The 6,682-nt window shown below is 27.4% G+C and overlaps 1 pseudogene; it reads left to right on the top strand.

The window, feature by feature from the left end:
* The first annotated feature begins 3,219 nt into the window (after positions 1 to 3,219).
* LOC122723521 lies at positions 3,220 to 5,939 on the top strand (annotated as a pseudogene).
* The last annotated feature ends 743 nt before the right edge of the window (positions 5,940 to 6,682 follow it).

Here is a 6,682-nt window from a genome sequence, read left to right on the forward strand (position 1 = left end):
AGATCTATACTTAAATTGTTAGTTTTTTTTTTCAATTTTTTTTATATTTTACAATACTAACATGAGAATTGTCATCTAACGTTGCAAATTTTTCTAAGAGATCAAACACATACCTTTAACAGCATAAGGAAAAATTACATTTCAATTGAAATTCTTTTATAACCTTCCCTTTCAAAAATTATATGCAAGGCCTAACATATGCATGTTTTTCTCTTTGTTGTTAACAAAATATAAACATAATAATCCTACTTGCTCAAAGTTGCAAATAATAATTTCTATCATAACTAATCTAGAGAATATTATGTTCGCTTTAAATAAATATGCCAACCCAAATGACTCTCTAAAAAAGCTCAAAATAAAGTTGTAGATACTATTTTTTATTAACTAATCAATTGAGCAAAGTACAAACCAAAGGAAAAAAAAGGTAAAAATAGATAGATTCTAGACCCTTCACTAACTTATAAAAGGAACTAAGAATATAACTAAAACCCAACAACTTGATTAGATTTATTAGGAGTAATTTAAGCTCTTTAATAATACTTAAGGATAAATCCTCTCAAATGGAGTTTTATTTCGAAAAAAAAAAAAGATGGGTCATGCCATACCCTTCTTGTTTCTTAAAAAATTCAGTTAACAATCTTAATTTTTGAAGGGGTTACTCATGGGTCATTGATTCATAAATCTATAGGTTTCCAATGCTCATCACATTACCATTTATGCCATTGATCGATCTAGTAGAACTATTATTTTCAAAACCATGGCTAGAGTCAATAGGAGGCCTTTGATGAAGGAAGGAACTAGAATAAATAATCATAAAATTTGTGTTCCTATGAGAAAATAGATTTTCCCATAGGCAGTGCCAATGATGTTGCACCAGCTCTTCATGTGGATTAAGATATGCAAAACAAGTTAGAGCACCAAGTACTTTGATTAACTAATGACAGTTTATGTTATTGTAAGTAATGAATGTTCTTCTACTCATTATTCTTTTGACGACATGCTTGGAAATAAATAAATAAATAAATAAATAAAGAGAAAATTCTTATAACAAATCAAGTTTTGTGGCAAGGTTGTGAAAAATAAAAATAAATAAATAAAGTTCTAATGGCCTCACTTCATCAAAGGATCGATAAAATGGTATCTTGGTAATTTTGAACCATACAACGAATCATAGAAAAGTAATTGATGTTGGCTTTTGTAGATATTTCTAAAAGTATGCCTACTTTCATTCCTATTTGGTTGGGTTGCAATTGAGCAATAGAAAGTTTCTCCTTGTATCGACTACCCAACCAATAAAATAACTACAACATTTACTTTAATATTAAAAAAATTAAAAGTCACAGCAACTATAAACTAATGTTAATTTGTAAACTCAACAAATCTTCTATTGTATCATAATTTTGATTTATTTAAAGGATATGGTGGCTTAGATTGGATCTTTCAATGAAATTCTCACAACCAAAGTCATAGGACAAATTTCTTTATGCATGTGACGGCCACCACTACTGTTAAGGCCATATCAACCAATAATCTGTAAGACTCAACATTCACTCAAGAGTAATGAGGATGTTATTTTCTTTTTGAAAAAAAAAATCTTGCATCAGTAGTATGAGAATTAATAAATTACAACCTAAATACATATTTATTTTTGACAAAATTTATTATTCATCTTATTGTTTAACTATTATAGATGAGTCTTAGGAGGAACATATAAATAGATTACATCAGATTTCTACTATGAATTTGATAAAATAAGATAAGAGTTTTCTTAATGGAGTTGTTGCAAAATGCAAGCCATATATTTCGCTATCTCTCTTTTAAATTTATAGTACGAATAGAATGAGAGAGACACACAACTTTTATATCATTTTTTCACAGATGGCACTGATGATGTTGTTTGCATTATATTTTTTTAGATATGAACTTGCAAAACAAGATAGAACACTGCGTGGATTGGCTTGGCAACCTCTCCGATGCTTAATTCAAGAGTACTGAATAAATAATTGAATTGACTATTGAGACACTAACATAGTTTTGAGCTCCTTATATAGTGAATTAGATAGAATTATATTTAGCATAGGATGTGGAATCCTATATAAGATAGGATAAGAAATCCTAAATAAGATAAGAGAAGGAATCCTAGATAAGATAGAATATGAAATTCTATAGATAAATGTTTACGATAGATTTATCACTTAGATTTACGTGCTGTGGCAAATTAACTTAGATTTTTCAGTTTTTCCTAATGTGATTGAGTGAAGCGTTGTACTATGAATTTGATCTTCTTTGTGGTCATTCTATCTTAATGAGGAATTTAGTTTTATTATATCTTTTTGTGTACTTATTTAAATATAAAAGAACACTAAAACGATATTTGCTGACTCAAAATTACTCTTACAAGATTTGGCTGAAATCTTGGAGTAGACTATTTTTCCCTCATAAGGTAAAAAGTGCCTTCTAATAATCTTAATTTATTAATGTTCTGGATGAGTTGAGCTTCTCATTTGTGAAATTAAATACTTATTGCAAGTTGATTGAGTTTCACTCTCCATTGAGATATTCCAATTAAGGTTGGATTTTGACTTTTTTGAATGGAAATTGAGCAAGATAAAATGGTCATTTTCTTGGATGAAATTATGTTGTGATTACTACGGGGTTTGGAAGACTTATAGGACCAAAATAGTTATTATTGCATTCTTTTTTTTTCGGAAGTTTAAAGATGTTTTTGTAAGTCTCACCATTTATTAATAATGATACCATTTGAGCTACCACATAAGATTAGATATGCTTGCGCTAAATTGATATTAGAAATTAGTTTTGAATTAAAATTGTAACAAATTTTTAAATTAATCATGATTTGGTCATCTTACACCTCATACAGAAACCTAAATAGAATGAAATAAACAATGTTCCGTGAAAATATAGGTCAGAAAATAAAAAATAAAAATAAATAAACAAATAACCTCTTTTAATATTATGTTTATAGTAAAATACCATCTATTTTAATTTGTACATTTCTGTCATAACGAGTACATATAATATATAAAACATCTAATTTTATCAAGTTGTTTGTTAGTTTAAAATTTTGTGTTTCTTAATCACTTGTTAGTTAGTTTATTATCATAACATTTCTATAAAACATTAGTCTCCTTAAGATCTAATATAGAGGAAAAAGTGCCAAAATACAATATTGTAATTCAAGCACTGAGTTCCTCCAAAATGGGCTTTTTATTTGCATTGTTTATCAACTCTATTTTCATCTTTATTCAATCTTATTCGTGTGATGCTAAGGATCTCAAGGCATGTAAATTTGATGCAATATATCAATTAGGAGACTCAATATTAGATACGGGTAATTCTATTGTAGAAATGCCTCAACTTTATAATGCAAGATTTCCTTATGGTCAAACAATTAACAAAGCAACGGGTAGATCCTCAGATGGATATCTAATAATTGATTATATTGGTAAGTAATAATTTTACATTAATTTGGTATATTTTTATTAGAAAATTGATTTATATGATTTTCATTTGATTTGTTGATTAGTGTAATTAACTAAATCAAAAAGCTGTTTTGATTGTTATTAATATTTATCTTTTTTTTTTTCCCTCCAAATCTTTACAATCTTGTGCAAATTGTTTACCTTTTCAATCATATTTAATTGAAATTTAGTAGCCAAATTGCATTAAATGGAAATACTGAATGATAAATAAGTTTCTAAATGATATATTCATCCTATTGAAGATATTCAATATTTTGGCTTATATAGTTTCTATCCTTTCCACCATAGATATTTATTTATGCTTTGTTATTTTACTTTATCCTATTTAATATTCCTTGGGTTGATTTAGTGGGTTTAACATAATTTTTTCACTTTAATATTGATGTTTATACCTAGAAAAAAAAATAAAAATAAAAAATAATATTATATTAATTTAAAATCCATACATAAATTTTGTATCAGGGTTCAATATTATATATTTAAATTCATTATTTTTCTGCATGATAATTTTCATGTATATATTGCTAACTTGTTTTTATTAAAAAAAATTAAAATTTCAAATGTGATTACTTTTTTCAAAAAAAAATTGCAGCTCAATCGGCTGGTCTTCCACTACTAGAGCCATACGAGAATCCAAATTCAACTTTCAGCCACGGAGTAAATTTTGCCGTTGCTGGAGCCACTGCATCGTCCATTAAAACCATAATAAACTGGCATATCCCACTTCCATACACTAATAGTTCTCTGTATGTACAAAATAAATGGTTAAAGAAACATTTGTCTGCAATTTGCAATGACAAAAAAGGTGGTCATCTTTCTCCTTATGTTAATTAACACTTTATTAACAATACTATAAATTAATCAATCACTTTTATTTCTTTGTCTAATAGAATATAAGAGAAAACTTAAACATGCTCTTTACATGATTGGGACAGTTGGATGCAATGATTATATCATTGCATTTCAATATGGAAAAAGTATTGAAGAGGTAAAGGTCATGGTGCCAAGAGTTATACAGTCCATTAAGACTGCTATTCGAGTAAGTTCACCTTTAACTTTCTTGCAATGAGAGTAACTTTAGGTTTTTTATATATATACATGAATTAAAAATGCAATATAATCATAATTACATTGTATATTCGATTATTTTATTTAGTAGCACAAAAAAATTAACATAATGAGATGGAATGATAATTATATATAATGTAAACCGATTATATTTTATGAAGAATTATATACAAAAATAGATATAGTTATGATTACTTGTTTGGTTTATTTTATTTATTGCCAATAACTACCAACAACACTTATTCTATTATGGATATTGCCACGAAGTCATCACCACCACTATCACAGTTGCCACTTACCACTATAGCTAATGTCTTTGCTATTGACCGCCATCACTAATCAACTGTATCCATGACTAGCACCTTGTCACCATCTTCATAGCTGCTAGTATCATCACAATTCAAATACGCTACACCATCATCACCTAACAATGACCTCTGCTCAAGCATTGCAATAGGTTGTAATCGCTGCCATCATTACAACTACCACTGCCACAATTTGGTTATGTCTACAACTACCACTGTCATCGTTTGGTCATTACTATCACCATTATCATTGCAGCCACTATTAATCATCTAGTAATCAAAAGTAATTATTACTACTATAAAATAAACTAAATATGAAATAAAATTAAGATCATCTAGTAATCATAACTAATTATTAGTTTGTCCATTATATAGTATGATTGATTATATTGCATTGCGTTACATTATACGATATATAGCCTTAATTATTTTAATTCAACTAGGTCTAATTAATTGTATTTCTTTAATTGATTGTAGAAAGTTATTGATTATGGTGCTTATCGAGTGGTTGTACCTGGAGCATTCCAATTGAGTTGTGCACCAAGCTTCCTTAGCATTTTCATCAAACAAGTCTTCTTACGATTCATATGGTTGTTTAAAAGATTACAATGATTTCTTTATGTATCACAATAATCATCTACAAGTTGCATTGCAAAAAATAAGAAAGAAGAATCCTCACATACACATTATATATGGAGATCTTTATGGTGCTCTCGAGTGGATTTTGGATAATTTTTCCAATCTTGGTTAATAACTTTAAAACCTCTTAAATCTTCTAAATTATAACATATAGAGGTTATTTATGCAAAATATTTTAATATTTTTTTTTTTTTTACATTGTGCAGGATTCAAATCACTTAGAAAAGGTTGTTGTGGGATTGGTGGAAGATTTAATTATAATCCCTCAATTAAAACAATGTGCGGAGCTCATGGAGTACCTATTTGTTCAAACCCTAAAGAATATGTGTTTTGGGATGGATCACATTTTACACATCAAGCGAACAAATACATGTCAAAATGGCTCATTAAAGACATCTTACCCCAGCTTCATTGTAACATATGATAAGATCTTACAAAGCAAATATGAATGTACAAAAGAAGTTTCTTTTAAATTGCATAATTTATTATTCCTAGATGGCTATTTTAAAAATGTTTTATGTGTTTGAAAGCTTTATATGATGAAATTAATCAATAGGTAATGCATTATCAAAGGCTTAGTTATAAAAATAATCAATTTTTTTTTTTAGTTACAAAAATAATCAATTTTTTTTTTTCATTTTCATGCTCTAATCTAAGCATTTAACTTGGTATATTGGCAGATTTATTAAACTTGTCTAAAATATTATCTAATTTTTGTAAACTAAATTTTAAAATCTAAATTTAACACAATTACCATGTCTCCCATAGTTTTATTGTGTTACTCATATAACGATAATCTTTGTTGGTGGTGAGAATCATGGGTGTATGATTTAATCGTCAAGAAAACAAAGTGAAAAATACCAGTCGGAAAAATTGAATAAAACTAAAATAACCATTTAGATAAAATTTTCACACATTTTGAAAAATTGTTCAATTGTATGAATATTTAAATAGTTTGCACTATAAGAAAAATTTTTATTAACGAGAGAACTTTTTTAAATATTAAAAATTAGTAATTGAAAATCATTAACAACTATTTTATTTTGTCGTTATGTCATCGTTAGAGGTTCTCTCATTAAGAATTTTTAATAAGGATATTGTACAGTAGTCATTAATAGTAATTTTGACGATACTATAATTAGTTACTAAAGTTATACCAATAACTAT

Source organism: Manihot esculenta, chromosome 4 (assembly GCF_001659605.2).
Source record: "Manihot esculenta cultivar AM560-2 chromosome 4, M.esculenta_v8, whole genome shotgun sequence".
Classification (NCBI taxonomy): Eukaryota; Viridiplantae; Streptophyta; class Magnoliopsida; order Malpighiales; family Euphorbiaceae; genus Manihot; species Manihot esculenta.